General features: G+C 45.5%; 1 protein-coding gene across 2 annotated transcripts in view; it reads left to right on the top strand.

The window, feature by feature from the left end:
• Positions 1 to 455: 455 nt before the first annotated feature.
• Positions 456 to 16,786, top strand: part of LYN (LYN proto-oncogene, Src family tyrosine kinase) — a 113,771-nt gene continuing 97,440 nt past the window's right edge. Inside the window, exon 1 of one of the 2 annotated variants that reach the window (XM_058528722.1) lies at positions 456 to 644. The gene's annotated coding sequence lies outside the window, so the exon portion shown is untranslated. The remainder of the gene's footprint in view (positions 645 to 16,786) is intronic. The other variant, XM_058528724.1, reaches the window with a different exon arrangement.

A 16,786-nucleotide genomic window follows, 5' to 3' on the forward strand; every position in this document is an offset into this window, starting at 1 on the left:
GGGGATCAGAGCGCGCCCCCTCCGCTGCCAGGGGCACAACACTTCCTAACACCTTGGGGAGTAGGCTGGAAGGCAAGGCAAGGAGACGCGAGAGGTTTCGTCGATGTGCTACGACCGTCAAGGCTTCAGAGTATTTCCCTGGAAGATGCTTCTGTCCGTCTCTACCTGAGAATGCTGGGCCCGAGGAGGCTCCACTCTGCCAAGCTGCACACTGGGACACCAGGTTTCTCTGCCTTCAAGGCTCTGCGCGACGGCCACATGAAAGACCCAAACCTTGGGCAGAGGCCAAACGGTCACTTCCCCGCCCTCCGGGTGCAGTATGCAAATCCGAGCACCAGGAAGTAGCTGGGACCTCTCGGCCGAGCCCAGCGACAGTCAGTTCCTCTCCCGCCGCTCCGGGCCGCCCGCCGCTCGCTCCCGGCCGTGGCGCCTCGGGGCCCGACGCGCTGCAGCCTCCAGCCCGCGGCAGGCGGGGCGGCCGCGCCACCCCGGGCCCCGCGCCCGCAGCCCCTCGCCGGGCGTCCTCCGTTCCCGGCCCGCAGCCCCTCCCCACGCGGGGCCCGCTGGGCCGCCCCGTCGCGCCCCCGGCTCTGAACTCGAGTCACCGTGGAGCGCCGCCGCCCCGCAACTTTCACCGCGAGCTGGTGAGTCCCGCGCGCGAGGCCGGGGGTGGGCGCGGGCGCCGGGCAGACCGGGCGGAAGCCGCGGCTGTGCCACTGGCCGGAGTCCGGGGCGCGGGGCCGGCCCTGGGCCGGGGAGCCGGGGTCGGCACGGGGAGCGGGGGTCGGCACGGGCCGCGGGGGCGGGGGGCGCGCGCCGCTTCCTGGCCGCACGGGCGCCGGTCCCGGCGGCGAGGGCACCCCGATGCCCTCAGCCCGTGGGTGACCCGGCCCCGGAGCGAGAAGGCGGGGGCGGGCGGCTCCGCAGGTGTCTTTCCCGCGGAGCGCACAGGGGCGTGGTGGGAGTGCGGGCGCGGAGGCGGGCGCGCCGCGGGTCCCTCTGGCGCGGAGCCGCCGGCCGGATGCTGTCCCCGCTCGGGCCACTCCCGGCGCGCCGCGGGGAAGCCCCTCTCCGCGCGGAGCGGGCGCGCGGCGGGGATCCTGGCGGGGACTCCTCGGGTCGCGCAGCCTGGTCTCCCCGCTGGGCTCTGGGTCCCCAGAAGTGAGGGATGGGGCCCGGCGCGGGCCCTCCTGCAGGCCCGCGGGCAGCTGCCCTCCTCGGTCGCGCCGGGCAGCGGCGTGACGTCGAGGGGCTGCGGCGGAGCGTGGTGCTCACCCTCCCGCTGAGCCCGGCGCCTCTCGGCCTGCAGAGGAGCAGTCCGGTGCCTCTGCCGCCGGCGGAGAGGAAGCGAGAGTTATTTTAAGAATTCAGGGGTTGCCTTTCCTTCGCCTTGGGGGAAGGGTGTCAGCGACAGTTTGCACTGTTCTGCGTTATCCTGGCGACCGCGGCGTCTGCTGGATGCTGTGCGTTTGTAATGTTCCTTCTAATAGCCGGCGTGGCTGTGTGGTTGTGTCTTCCTTTGTTTGTATGCCCGTGTGAGTATGGGTCTGTCTTAATTAAGCCCAATCCACCCAACTTCTTTGCCATCTCAGAAACTCGAATTGAATCCAGGCCTTGCAATTTCCTAACCGTGTGTGAACTTGGTCCTGTTATTGAAATTCGCTCTTTGGGTTTCCTCATCTCTTGGAGAATATATCTACCTCCTGAGCTATTTATTGCACGTAAGGCCCCAAGCACATACTAGGCATTTCATAAACAGTGCTGTTATTATTATTGATCGCAAATAACTCTGTCCATAAAAACGAGGCTCCCTGGTTCTTTGTAATGTGTTGATTATAAACCTAAGACTACATGTCCGATTTAGCCACCTGGCCTTACTAGTAAATCTGCTTAATAAATACACCAGGGATTTGCTGTCCCAAAGCAGGGCCCAGGAGTCTCACTCACCCTGAGAACTAGCCAGTAAGCACCTCTGACTGACTTTTGATTTGCTGGCCACCCCCAGCCGGCTGCAGGGTTCAGGAGGGCAGAGGTGTTCTCTCTGTGCAGGCAACACCTAAAGCAGTGTGGACTGGAGCAGGCACTGAGAGAGGACAGGAGAATATAGGGAGTTGTAATTTAACTAAGTACTGCAAGTCCTTCCTGAGAAGGGCAGTGCGCTGGAAAAGGGTGGGATTCTGTTGTCTCTGCTTCTTATTTGGGAATAAGGAGGTAAACGTCTTGAGGCCTGAAGAAATTTACTTTGATTACAAGAGGCTTTTGATGACTGGGCCTGTTTGGATGCAGAGTGGGCTAACCTGCTTCCTGAGTGAAGAGGAGAGGGCAGCTGATGTCGGGAAAGAGAAAGGAGGAACCAGAAGCCTGTTGTGGGGCTCTTCTGCCATTTACCAGAGCTGTGATTTAGGATGAGTTACTTAGGCCATTTATTCAGCCAACATTTCCTTCATAGCAGTAACTAGAGTTATATTTTGGTTTGTCTGCATGTGTATAGTCTATATTCACCACTACAGTGAAGGCTCCTTGAGAACAGCTTTGTCTGTCTGGTCCAAAATGCTAGCCCTGGTGCCTGTCCCATAGTGGAGATTACTTAGAAGAAGGAATGCAAGTCTGCTCTGAGCCTGGTGCTGTGCAAGGCCGAGGAACAGGGCTGGTCCCTAAGGCATTTGCAGCCTACTGGCCCTCTCTGTCCTGGTGTCTAAAATGGGGATGTGAGGGACTTTTTGGCCTCTCAGGTTATCCCAGCTGTAGTGTTCTAAGTGGGCATCTCCGTTCAGCCCTGGTTACTGTGCTGTATCACTGGGAGACAGGTCTTGATTTGGAGTGGTAAGATTTGGCAAAAGTAGTTTGCCAAATCACAAAGACCCACTTTATCTTAAAGTCATTGGTGTTGCACAGGTATGTGGAGAATTTGTGATCTCCACCCCTCATCCAATGGCATTCTTTCAGCAGACAAGTGGTCCGGCAGTTTTGTGAATCAATGACTTTCAAAGCTTTTTAGTTCTACCGTATTTGTGTTCAAAAATAAATCACCAAAACATCTGAGATGCCAGTTGGTTGAAATGAATATATGGGGTTATAATTTAACAGAATTAAACTATATTATCCATAAACAAACCCATACTGATTTTAAATCTGTATAAATGAGAATACAGTGTGTACATGTCCACAGCATGGAACATTGTTACAGCTCACTCACACTGCTGATCTCAGTGACCTCCATGGCCTGAGACATGGATAGTATTTACATGGAAGGTCACCACAGTCATTAGTTGGAACATTGATGAGTGACACATTGATGGTAGAGAAGGCCTCAGACCTCTCCAGAGCTCTTCCTGGTGATGATGGTGCTAACACCCTTCACTTATGCAGGGCTCTGAAGCCTTCCTGAACTCTGGTTTCATTCGAACCTCCCATGGTCTCCCAGGGTAGGCAGCATCAGTTACAGAAAAAGAGGGTTGATGTCATGTCCAGGGTCACAGGCCTGGTTAAGTGGCTGTTGGGCAGGGTAGTATGTGTTCTGGCTCAACTTTAGAGCATTTCCCACTTTTCTGCCTTTGGAGCTATAGCAGGCACTCAATTACTTAAAAGCAAAGAAATTAGGTTTTTATTTAATGAATATTTGTAAAGCAGAGATTCACAAGGTAATGTTCTTCTATTACTTGAGAATTGTCTAAACTAAGTGGCTAGCTGCTCAGGACGCATGAGAGATGTACCATGAAGCAGGGCACTTATGCTGTATTAAGGAGATGAGTTTTGTGCCTTTCAGCACCGCCTCCTGTTTGGGAAGGGGGCAGTTCTGATAACTGCCAAGGTGACGCCTCCCATCTTGTAAGATTAGTCATGAAGAGAGGGACATGGAAGAGGAAGTTGTTTGTTTGTTTGTTTTTTTCGGTCAGAAATATTGAAAGATTTCTTACAGCTGCCTAGTTTCCTGATACTTAAATTGTGAAACGTTGAGTTCACTCTATCATCATTTCTAAAATTGATTTTGAGTAAGTTCCCATTTGGGGGAGAAGCCCAAGTGTAGAAAGTAGTATGGAAATCTGCCAATTGAAGCATTAGAATTTTTGAAACAGGCCAGTTTAAAGACTTGGAGCTTCTTTTAGATATCTTTGGCTTAAGTTAGCGGGAAGTGCTGTCCTGTAACTTAGAATAGCAAGTTTTAATAATTACTTGGGATGATGTGTTAAAAAGGCTCCTCCATGCTGACAAGTTGCAGGGGCCTAGAGTAGCCTCTGTTTCATTTGTGGGCTGCTTCTTCAACCTCGTCCTGGACTTCACTTTCCCTTAGTCCTGAATAAGCTGTCAACATTCCGTATTGGCCACAAAGCTATTTCTTGAAAGTTATATTTACTTTCAAGATATAGTTGTCATTTGTCTAGCACTCTTCCAAAGTGTTGATTATGTAACTGTCCTTTATTAACCCTCAACACGTTTCCAATCTCCCTTCTCTGGCTCCCCGCTTCACCTCTTTCCCCACCATCATACAAAGCCCTCAAACCATGGACTGACATGATAGGAGCTGACCATTTATGTGACTAGATTATTGGTTAGTCTTGTTGTAACTGTGTTCATTTTTCATGACGCTAAGATATAGAAATGATGTTCCAGAAAATTACACAACTAGAGGTAAGTTTACAGAATCTATTTGAGTGGGTGTTTCTTAATGGTCTAGGCTCTGCTCTTGTTGAGTTGTAGAGCACTGGGAAGAGGTCTCCATTTGTGTAGCTCAGAGGGTCTTAGTCTGTCTCATTTCCTTTTTACAGTTCACACTTCAGACAAAGTCAGAGACTGCTGGGCCTGCCCTCACTCCCACCTTTCTGTGAGCATCTAAAGTCACTCTACTACTATCTATTGACCCCAAGCCATGCTGGTTGGAAGCTCTTTGCCAACGCCCCTCTCCAGTTCTCCTTCCTCTCTCTATCGGTACAGCATCTGGTGGGAGCTGTAATGACTTCTTTGGGCCCACTTTTAGGCGCTGGTGAGAGTACCCAGTGAGATTGGAGAGATGGGTCTGGAATCATTCTGCCTTGAACTATAGCAGTGATGTCTTCTTGGTGTCTGGGACTTCCGGGTACCCCCACTCTTCCTGTAATTGTTAACCCCCAGGGGCTGAGGGGAATGGAGAAGCTTGTCTCAGAGAGACCGTCTGGAGAGGGAGGACCACTTCTGCTTTCCACGGGGAAGCTGTGTCACGGAGAGCAGAACTGTAGTGGGAGGCCTGAGAGAGGAAGCCCGAGGGAGGAGGCCTGCGAGGAAGTGATACTTCCTCCTGCTTCGAAGGCCCCAGGCCCGGTCATTTGCCTGAGCCCCACCTTCCCTACCACCCAACACTGCTTTTTCCTCAGGGTTCTTTCTACTACCTTCTGCTCTGTTCATTTTCAGTTTGCCCTTGAGAGAAGGACAGGAGGAGAAAGAAAAAGAATGAATCTAGTCATCAGTGTAGAGCCTTCTGTGGCGAAGCAATGGTGGCCATGTTTAAATCAGCAACAGAAATATGTCCATTTTGAAATCCCCCATCATGGAAACCATTACGAAACTCTAAGTAGACGTTTTAAAATCTTTAATGTTCAGGCAGTATAATAATTTCTTCATCCTATCTACAATGGTTCAGGCTATTTTTAAAATTACTTAAGCTATAGCCTCTTGTTAAATTTTGGGGAGAGGGCCATGACTTTCTAACTTCTTTGACCACAACCCATATCAAGAAACATATTTTACCTTGTGCCTGAATGCACAGCTCTCTGTATGAAAGAAAGAAAAAGGAAACAGAAATTGGTGAATGAGCCCCGCCTCTCAGCTTGTTGAGGGAGTGTGATGCGGAGCAGTCCTGAGAACAGCTTGGAGAGATCCATCAGAGTTTAAAACGCACAGAGGAGACCCAGCAATTCCACAATGGCTGTCCAACAGGGAGGTTTATTAAGCAAATACAAATTAAGATACATCCATACAATGGACTGCTTTGTAGATACCTTTAAAAATAGTATTAAATTACACTTACTAATATGAAAGATGTTTTAAAAATCTGAACACAAATATGTAGGTAATACTATATGATACCATTTTTGAAATAAAATATTCTTATGTGGGACACGTTCTGTAAGCTATGCATATCAATAATTATTTTTTATACTAAAGTTTTAATAGTGATTATTTCTGGGTGATGGGTGAATACTGATTCTTTTCTTCTATACATCTTTGTTTTTTAAAAAAGGGCATCAGTTATATGATTTTTAAAACAGGAGTATAGTGAGCAATGAAATGCAGGCAGCGTGATTGCAGAGGGAAGATAGGCGCAATCAGGAAACTTTGGGGCAGAAGTGGCCATTATGACGCTCATGTGGATATAACTGTAAGCAGATCTGCCCCTGGAAGAATTAATGCGCTAGGGATGTTGTAAACAGAGAACATTTTCTTAAAGAAGCATCCACTTCTTATGTTTAGTTTTAATATTGAGTTTAGCAGACGTTTCTTGGGGACCTACTGTGAATCAGGAACAGGGTCAGGAGCTGGGCACAGGGATGTGGGTGGAAATCCTGAAGGGCAGAGGCCCCGGTGAACGCAGGAAGGAGCCGCGCTGAGAAAGCGCGGACCCGACTGCACAGGGGTCATTGAGCGGCTGAGAACGTGTGCTAGCAAGGTGGTGATAGGCGGGAGGACTCTGGTCCGCAGAGCTCAATGTTGGATGTCACTGTGTAAACAAAGGGGAATCATTGGAGCCATTTAGTGGGAAGCCAATCTTTTTCCCATCACAATTAACTTCTTGCCTAGACTCTTTCATAATAAGGTGTTTATGATGTTGCCAGATAATGAAGAGGCACTGAGCACTCATTTACTGCTTTGATTAGGTGGATGATTAACCGAGGGACTCACAGGGACTTCCACAGAGATTAATTTGGAGGCAGAACTTAACATTTATATTACTTCTGTTTTACATGACATCTGCAGGCTTAACTTTGTGATCACTAGCGAGTAGGTACTTGATAACTGCCCCAAGTGGTGATGACCTTGCCGAAACATTTGTCTCAATCTTCTCGATGCTGGCAACACTGTTGAAGAAATAAGCAATGTGGAGCTGACATCTAAGTTTCTGTGGGGTTATCAGCATTTTCCATTTGACTTAAAAGGAGAATATGCTGTAAAGCAGCAGCTTAGTTTGGCGATTGTTCTTCCAATATATAAATTAGTTTATTAAAAGCATTGTCATCACTAGGAATGGCCGTATTTGGTCAAAATGGCTTTGGCAATTGTGCAAGTAACTACCTTGGATAATCAGACATAGCATATTGAATGTTTACTGTATTCAATGCCTATGAGGGATTATTAAACTCAGATTTGAGGGGAGATAGTATAATATGGCAGAAAGAAAATGGGCTTCCAAGCTAGATAGATCTGAGTTCCTATCTTGACTCTGGGCAAGTTACTTCTTCTCACCATCGCTTCATTGATAAAATGATGATGATACCCACTTCTCAGGTTTGTGGTGGTGTTTAACGGAGCTAATATGCAATCTCCTAACACTGTTTCTGGTACACAGAAGGCACATAATAAAAGGGAGCTGTATTTACTACTGTGTGCTTCCCTCATAGCGGGGAGGAACCCTGTTCATTCCTTCCATCAGCAAACATAGACTGAGTTAAAGTTTATATACTGTCGCAGCCCCAGGGAAGTTCAGAGTCTAGTAGGTGAGTCAGTCATAAACCATCCTACCCAGCATGGCGTTTGCCGTGTGCTGGAAGCTTGGGCGTTTGGTCAGTTGACCTTCTGATCTGTTCAGGAGGTACCAGAAATTGCCAGAGGCTACAGGGGTGAGTAGGATGGCCTCTGCATTCAAAGATGCCCTGGTAGTGGGGGCGTGGGGACATAAACGTGCTTTTCACAGAGTGTGATCGGTGCTGTCCTAGATGTATGTACAAAGTGCTCTGCGAGCAGAAGGAAAGTGCTCTGGGTGACAGTGAGGACAAGACGCTGCAGCGGGGTCTGGTCGGGGGAGAAGGACTTCACCAGGTGGAGGCCTGAAGGGGAAAGGCAAAGAGGGGAAAGAGCCTGGGGATTCCAGAAAGTGAGGAGTCCCCTGGCCTGGGCTACAGGGATGGACTGCATCCTTAAATAATGAGAGGCTTTGTAACCTGGGGAGTGACAGACAAATAACGGTAATGGATGCAATCCCTGGCTTCAAATGAATTTTTAATATAGACTTGCTGGTCATCAGTATTATCAAATGTGCACCACAAGACTTGGTTTTTGTCTCTCTGGACCACAGTGACTTTTTGAATTGTTTCAGATTTAATGGATGCCAAAGGTATATAAAAAGTAAATTTTAACAAGTTAAATTTCGTAACTGCCTGTGTATCTTTTACTTCATGGTTTTCAGTTATTTTAAAAGTTTTAAATAAATTAAGATAACCACTAAATGAGGATTTAATTGTAATTTTCCATAAATTCTTTTACAGGTGGATAATCTTTCAAGAATCTAGTAGAAAAAAATTTCTGAATGCTTTGGTCAATGACTGTCAAATGTCACACTGTTGCTGTAGTCCTAAGTCTTTAACTAAAGTATTAGGACACAATCCAATTTAACAAGTGACTTGCTTCCTCTGGTGTCAAGTGTCAACCGCGGGGCTCCTGACATCACCTATCCACCTTGGTATCCAACGTTAGAATGATGGACTCTTATAGAAGGAAGAGATCTTGGTGGTGTGTCTTACACACAGTCCTCAGCAGGTGGTCACTTTCCCTTGAACATTGGGTCTCAGATGTCAGTATCTGCCCCAGGTGATTCTAATGCAGGTGATGGAGGTCACGTGGTAAAAACCATGCGACAGGGAGATTCCTGTTGTCCAAAGGGGCCCATTTCATTTGTGGACAGCTGTGGATATTAGAAAGCTTTTTCTGTCGTGCTGCATAGTTTCTGCATGTTGGTTCTAGTTCAGCCGTCTGGCACTGTTTTCACACATTTGAAGCCAGCCACTGTGAGATGGACCATTCCCTGTGGCTGTAAGTGTAAGATGTAGGGACATTTCTGATTGCCCGCCCACCCAGCACTATTCCTCCACCTCCCTTCCTAACAGAACCCAGATTATTTCAGGATCCATCTTCTCCACTGAAGTTGCAGCAGAAGTCTCCCCATCCCCATCCACAGGGGGGCTCCTGTTCTTGCCAGTGGTTGGTTTGTGGATGAGTATGCTTTGGTTGGACAGTAATCAGTTAAGCAAAGTAATGTTTCATAGATGGTCCTAAGATATAAGCAGAAAAGGAGTGGAGGAAGGAGGAGAGAAGGAAAGTGAGAGAAGGAAAAAGAAATGAAAAACCTTATGTGAGAGTCAAGAAATAGGAAGGAAAATACTGTAAGTTATCTTGATTACCAATATGTAATGGACACGGTATGTGGTTGTCCCCTCTGTTTCTTCTAGTCGCATAGACTGGTGTGGCATTAATGCTGACAGTTGGGCTTCTGTAACCACAATTTATTTTTAAAATGTGTATTTATTGAGTATTGTATGTTAGGCATTGTAGTGGGAGCTTGGGGGGAAACATAAACATTAGTGTGAGGCTCCTGCCCTAGAAGGGTTGATTGTACTCTGTTCTCTTTCGGCTGTTCACAGACCACAAGGCTGACAGACTAGTTTGCTGTGGTTGTGGGTGGGACAGTAACCTTCTTGCTCAGGAGATCCCTGGGCATCTGAATCAGTACACAGAAACCAATATTTCTGGTAAGACAGAAGCCAGTGTGTGAGGTGGTTAAAGCACATTGGGGCTCAAAGTTCAGATCTGTCCCTTTCTAGCCATGGGACAAGGTGCTGGCTTTGCTAGCCTCAGGGTCCTCATATCTAAACCTCAGAGATTGGTTGTGAGGATTCCAGGATGTAATGGATTCAGAGCTAGCCGCGTGTGAAGCACATAGCCAATGGCGGTCATTGTTATTGTTAATATCAAAAGAAAGTTGCTTAGGACAGCTACTATCAAAAAAACCCAACAACAACAAAAACAAGCATCAGAAAATAACAAGTGTTGGTGAGGGTATGGAGAAGTTGTGACCCTTGTGCGCTGTTAGTGGGAATGTAAAGGTGCAACTGCTGTGGAAAACAGAATGAATGTTCCTCAAAAAATTAAACATAGAATTATTATATGATCCAGCAATTCCACTTCTGGGAATATATACAAAAGAATTGAAAGCAGGGTCTCAAAGAGATATTTGTACACCTATGATCATAGCAGCGTTATTCACAATAGCCAAGGGGTGGAAGCAACTCAAGTGTCCATCAGAAGATGAATGGATAAACAAAATGTATATACATAAAATGGAATATTATGCAGCCCTAAAATGAAAGGAAATTCTGACACATGCTAAAACATGGATGAACCTTGAGAATGGTATGTTAAGAGAAATAAGCCAGTCACAAAAGGACAAATACTGTATGATTCCACTTACATGAGGTATTTAGAGAAGTCAAATTTATAGAGACAGAAAGTAAAATGGTGGTTGTCAGGGGCGAGGGGGAGGGGGAAATGGGCATTATTGTTTAATGGGTCTAGAGTTTCAGTTTTACAAGATGAAAAGAGTTCTGGAGATGGATGGTAGTGAGGATTGCACAAGAATATGAATGTACTTAATGCCACTGAATTGTACACTTAAAAATGGTTGAGATGTAAATTTTGTTATGTGTATTTTATCACAATGAAAAAAATGATTTTTAAAAAGTTGATTGATAAGCAGAAATGTGTACAAATAGATGAGGGTGGTCTAGAGGATATTTCGATGAGTTTGACAAATTGTCCTTTGCCCACCAAGCAGACTGGTGTTCACTTTTTTGAGGGGGAGGGGACAGGGTCTTGAACATTTAATACAGAGCCATGTGGATTGATGGCTGACAAGATATTGGAATGGCTGTGGTGTGTGAGAGAAAGAATGATAATGGAGAATTTTACGAAGGCAGAGACTGTGGATTAGAGAGTAAGGAGGAGCTTTCTAACAATCAAAGCTGCCTGCAGGGGACCCGGCTGGGGTGCAAAGTGGTCCCTCTCTGTCGTTAGAAGTTTGTAAGCACAGGCTAAGCGATCTTCTTGCTGGACCTTTTAGAAAAGTTTGGACTATATGGCTCTAAAAGGTGCTTTCTGATTGGATAATTCTGTTCTTTCTAGCCATGTATTGGCCAATTCCAAATTACATAACAGGAACAAATATTTCTAATGGAGTTCTTCCTAATAGGCTTGAAGGGGAGTTTTTTTAAAAGTTTTCCCAATGCGGGAGTAATTTTTTTCTTTTAATTTAAGTAGAACACGCATAGCTAAGTACAAAAAACAGACAAGTCTAGCTCAAAGCAGGCGCTCATGTGACCACCCCCAGATCAAAAACAGAACAGTGCTCACATCGAGCATCTCCCTGTGTGCCCCCCACACAATACTGCTCCTCCTCAAAGGCGTCTACCATCCTGCTGCTGGTTTTAGTTTAGTTTCCAATGTCGGCTTTTTAACAGTAACGTGTAAGAAATTGAAAAGCAGGACAGCAGTACAAAGCCATTTGGTTTGGCAGATAAACAGATTTTCAAGCTGTGGGTTTGGCTGGCACGGGCATCTCTGTGTGTCGAATTCCTGTAGTTCATTGGAGAGCAAGTCCCTGCCGTGTTTCATACCCAGTCTTCAGGTGCTGAAATTCTCACATGTGAGTTGGATCAGAGCCTTATTAAAATACCTTTTTATTCAACCATTAGTAAAATTAGATGGCTCTAGCCATATATAGCTTGTTTTTCTACCCATCTCTGCATGGTAAGTAAATTTATAAATGCAAATTTATAAATGTGAGTGTGATAGGGTGGTTTCCAGTGACCCAGATGTAATCAAGCATTCTGCTATAGGACACAGAGCCAGTCTGTGCAAAGTACTAACTGGCTTTGTGAATTCAGTTCTGATATTCTTCAGTAAAATAGGACTCATTTTTCTGATGTGAAGGAACACAGGACCCTTATTACTGACTGTTTGTTCTGCCTCATGTAGTTTTGACATTTATTTTTGTTGGGGGTGAGAGAACGCCAGAGTTTGACCTGTGGAATTTATTGACCCATGAAGTAATGCTTCATTTATTCATCATTCAGAAAACATTTTTTCATACTCACTGGTCATAAATATGCATGCACATCCATTAGTTCTCAATAGCAGAATTGTTCCATATATTCTCAGGAAGTTAAAATATTTTAAAAAGTAGAATGAGGAGTATAAATTTCTGTTTCATGTGAAGAATGAAGAACACACACAGGCAGCGGAGTACCGAGGTGCCCATCTTCCTGTGAAAAAGTCGCAGTGGAGGGCCAGCCCAGTGGCATAGCGGTTAAGTGCTTGCGCTCTGCTTTAGGGGCCCGGGGTTCGCAGGTTCGGATCCCGGATGTGGACCTAGGCACCGCTTGTCGAGCCATGCTGTGGCTGGGTCCTGTAGAAAGTAGAGGAAGATGGGCACGGATGTTAGTCCAGGGACAACCTTCCTCAGCAAAAAGAGGAGGATTGGCGCTGGATGTTAGCTCAGGGCTGATCTTCCTCACAAAACAAACAAACAAACAAGAAAGTCGCAGTGGTGGTCCAGGTCCAGGCCGGGAGTAAACACAGCCCAAGAGGAGGCATGGAGCCCACAGTTTGACTGCCTGCAGCCCCCGCCCCGGTTTACCTTGCCTCCGGCCACAGTTTCTGATGCTTGGCATCTCTGCATTTTCTCGCCTCTGTTGGCAGCCGCTGGACGCTACAGTGAATCCTGGGGATGGAGGGAGGAGAGCATTAGGCCAAGGAGACTGACCAGAGCAGAGTCATTTCCAAGTGAAGTGCGTTCCTAAGTTAGAATAAAACAAGAAAAGATGGGCAACCAGCTGGATTCCTTCCTTACCCTGCTGAAGGACGTGGGCTGTACGTTAGTAACGATGTAGGAGCTTATGAGAGACGTGAACTTCATGAACTTCGGGGTGTCTGAGGAGCGTGTCACATCATAGTTGAGTCAGGAATTGGGTTCTAATCCATGCTCTGTCGAGTCTAGTCTTAGGGCAGCTGATGAAGGCCCTTAAGCTCTTCAGGCCTCATTTTCCTGATCCATAAAACAGTAATAACATGCTTGTCGTGTATCTCATCCAGGTGTTGCAAGGATTAAATGAGGCAATGTACCTGAGAGTCCTTGGAGAAATCTAACTCATTACACACTTTGGGCTATTGTTTTGGGTTAAACTTTAGTACCTCTAGCCTTTTCTTAATTTGGGGGGATGCCCGTCCCCCTCCCAGTTCATGGTACCCCCTGACCTGTTTTGACTGGGTTCATTCATACCTCACTCCCAGTCCTGGGTGAAACGGAGACCTGGTGAACACATCAGATGCAAATTCATTCTTCTTAAAATGTTCAAGCAAAAGGCAAAGGGGAAACGTTTTCTTTTATTAATAGGCGATCCTTAAGCATGAGAAATAAAGCAGAAATGAAAAAAAAAGCACTAGTTTTATAGATAAAGAAACAGAGAGGAAAAACCTTGTCTAATCTGGTAGAGGTGCATCCCCAGGCTCCGTCCCCTCGGGTGAATGGCCCTTGTTGCAGTGAAGTGCCCGCAGTGGGATGAGCTGCCTGGAGAACTGCACCCCTGACCCAGAGCTGACTTCATGGCGGCTCTGCATCCACTGCATCCTCTGAGTGACCTCGTGGCAGTCTTGGCCTCCTTCCTCCTGACATGGAGACGAGGAGCAAACACTAGTACATTCGAGTTTTGATTCATGAGCCTCTTATCATGCCATGTAAATGAAATTCAGATTTTAGATTAAGGAAAGTAAAGTTTTCTCTGTTGTATCTTAAAAGGTACTTTTCCCTCCTCTAATAATAAATTACATGATGCTTGAAGTCTTATTAAATTTAAAAACACCTTGAGATCAGGAACCAGCTTTTCAGATGCTGAGCAGACCTCTGACTTTCCCTGTGGTGTTCTCAAGGGCCTTGGGTGCAGAGGCCCCCAGAGTTCTAACAACAGTTTGGCTGGCAGTCCCCTCTGTCTCACTCTGAAATTTGCCTGTTCTACCTTGGTTTCTCTCCTAGTTTAATGGGAAACCTGCTACTTAATATGTACTCTGAAATATTTCAAAATCCCTTTAGTAAAGGGATACAGCACTCTAAGCAACCAGAATAACTTTTTAAGATTAGTACACAATCTTTTCTTTTGAAAAGAGTAAAAAAATTTAAATGAAAATAACTTTGATTTTAAGAAACTTTTTTAAAATCAACTTTTAAAATTTTGCTATATAATTCTATGGCTTTGAATAGATTCACTTAACCGTCCTCTTAATAAGGCTGTAGAACTGTTCTATCACTCCCCAGAAAGCTGCCTTGTGGTATCCCCACCCCTAACCTCTGGCAACTGCTGGTCTGTCCTCTGTCACTATTTCTTGTTAGTGCTGTGGAGACAATTCCGACTCCTAGTGACCCTGTGGACAGCAGAGCGGAACCCTGCCTGGTCTTTTTGCGCCATCCTCTCACCTCCCAGCGCTATATCAGACGATGCTCCGCTGCTATTCACAGGGCTTTCATGGCCAATTTTTTCAGAAGTGGGTGGCCAGGTCCTTCTTCCTAGTCTGGAAGCTCCGCTGAAACCTGTCCACCATGGGTGACCTTGCTGGTGTTTGAAATACTGGTGGCACAGCTTTCAGCAACACACAGCTGCCACAGTCTGACAACCGACAGATGGGTGGTGTGGTTCCCTGACTGGGAAATGAACCTGGACCACAGTGGTGAGAGCGCCAAGTCTTAACCACTAGACCACCAGGGCTACAGTTTTGCCTTTTCCAGAATGTAATATAAATAGAATCATACTGTATGTGACCTTTTTTACAGTATGACTTTATTGAGATATAATTCACCTACCATATAATTTACCCATTTAAAGTATAAAATTCAGTGGTTTTTAGTACATTCACAGAGTTGTGCCACCATCACTACAATCAATTTGACAACATTTTCATCACACCCAAAAGAAGCCCTGTACCCATTAGCAGTCACTTCCATTTCCCCAACCCCCGCTCCTCTTGCCTCGGCAGCCTCTGATTTACTTTTTGTCGCTATAGATTCCAGGCAACTGTTTTTAATGATATTTTGTGCCTGGCTTTTGATGTTTCCCAGACTAAACTGTTTCCAATTTTATTGATTTAACTTTGCAGAATTTCGAGGTGTAATTTACAACACAATTTCTATAAAGCATAATATTGTTGGAGGGAAAAACTTTATTCTGTCTTTTATCAAGAAGGATACTCAAAGTAGCTTTTCTCTTTTAGATCTTCTACTTAAAAAAAAATAAAGGTCCTCTCCATGAGAATCCTCCCAGATGGGAAAGGGCAGTGTTATTCACAGTGGAATGACAGTTATTTGGGAGGGAATCCTGGGAAGCTGAATTTTAAATTCCCAGGGTAAACTGTGGGCATTCTGTCCTCCTGAATTCTGCTGCACACCCCTCCCTGCTGCCTCCCAGGTTTTAACTCCCAGGTTGACTTTTGGGGAGTGGTCTCTGCTCTCCCCCACATAGAGAGTGGACATGATCATAGCTTCTCAGGGGCTCTCACAGGCATCAAGTGAAATATGGTCATTTGAGCCAGTGCTTCTCAGTCATTCTCTTCTTTGTGAGAGGCAACATCATTTGGGAATGATGGACAGAGGACCTGGTCACATGACCTGTCTCCACATTTGTAGGTATGGATTCTCACTGTTGGAGGTATAATCTCGGGCAAGTCACTTAAAACTAGTCATTCCTCTGTGGCCATCTGTTACGTGACGATTAATAATAGAAGGTCTTTTGAAGTTTAGCTGTGATTATTTATGTGGACGTACTTGAAACATAATAGAGGTTTAACCAATATTTAATATTTGCTTTTCTTTTTGCTAAAATAATCATTTTTTGGCCATTGTAGTCTTTAGGGAGCTTATTCTGTGCAATTATATGGAAGTTACTGAAAAGATTCTGCAAAGGCTACGGTAGTCTGAGCTTGGACGCATGCTTGGGCGTGAGCCAGCACTGCATTGTGAAATGTTTGTTAAAGGTTAGAAGCACAGCGTGTTGCTAAAAGGGAAGGAATGTTTGGATGAACGGTGGACAAAGGAGAAACACACACCAGGATGCCTTAAGTTTTCCATGCATTGCTTAGTCTCTATAGGGAGCCAAAGGAACTTTCTGGCTCTTAGACCCTCAAATCCAGGCAGTCTTACTTACTGAAGACTACCTAATGATGAGCCAATCTGAAATCGTTTTCTTCAGACGAAAGACTGATGTATGAGGACCAAGGAGAAAAAGGAGCTGGAAATGATTAGTTTTGGCACAGAAGAGAAAGCAAATTTCTGTCTTAAGTGGAAGAATTTTATAATGATGCTAGCACAGTTATTACTTGTTTTACTTTTGTGTCAGGCAATAATTATCTTCCACAGAAAATAGAATAAAAATAGCAATCATTTATTGAATGCATGTCCTCTGTTAGGTGACTGACTCATTACAAGGTGTGTTATTGATATTCTTGTTATTGATAAAGAAACCAAGGTTCAGAGATGATAAATAATTTGCTCCTTTATCTACTAAGTAAATGGAACCTGAGCCAGCTTGACTCCCAAGTTGATGTGTTTTCTTTAACTTTGAAAGGTTGTTTTTCAAAAATCATGATTATAATATGTGGAAGGTAATGTCCTTGACTTTAGTTTATCAAGTTGACTTTATACATTAACTTTAAGTGTACACACAGGAATACAATTGCTCCTGAGAATTTAATGATAAATATGCATGAAACACTTATCGAGCACACA

The sequence above is a fragment of the Diceros bicornis genome, chromosome 33, assembly GCF_020826845.1.
Source record: "Diceros bicornis minor isolate mBicDic1 chromosome 33, mDicBic1.mat.cur, whole genome shotgun sequence".
Lineage (NCBI taxonomy): Eukaryota > Metazoa > Chordata > Mammalia > Perissodactyla > Rhinocerotidae > Diceros > Diceros bicornis.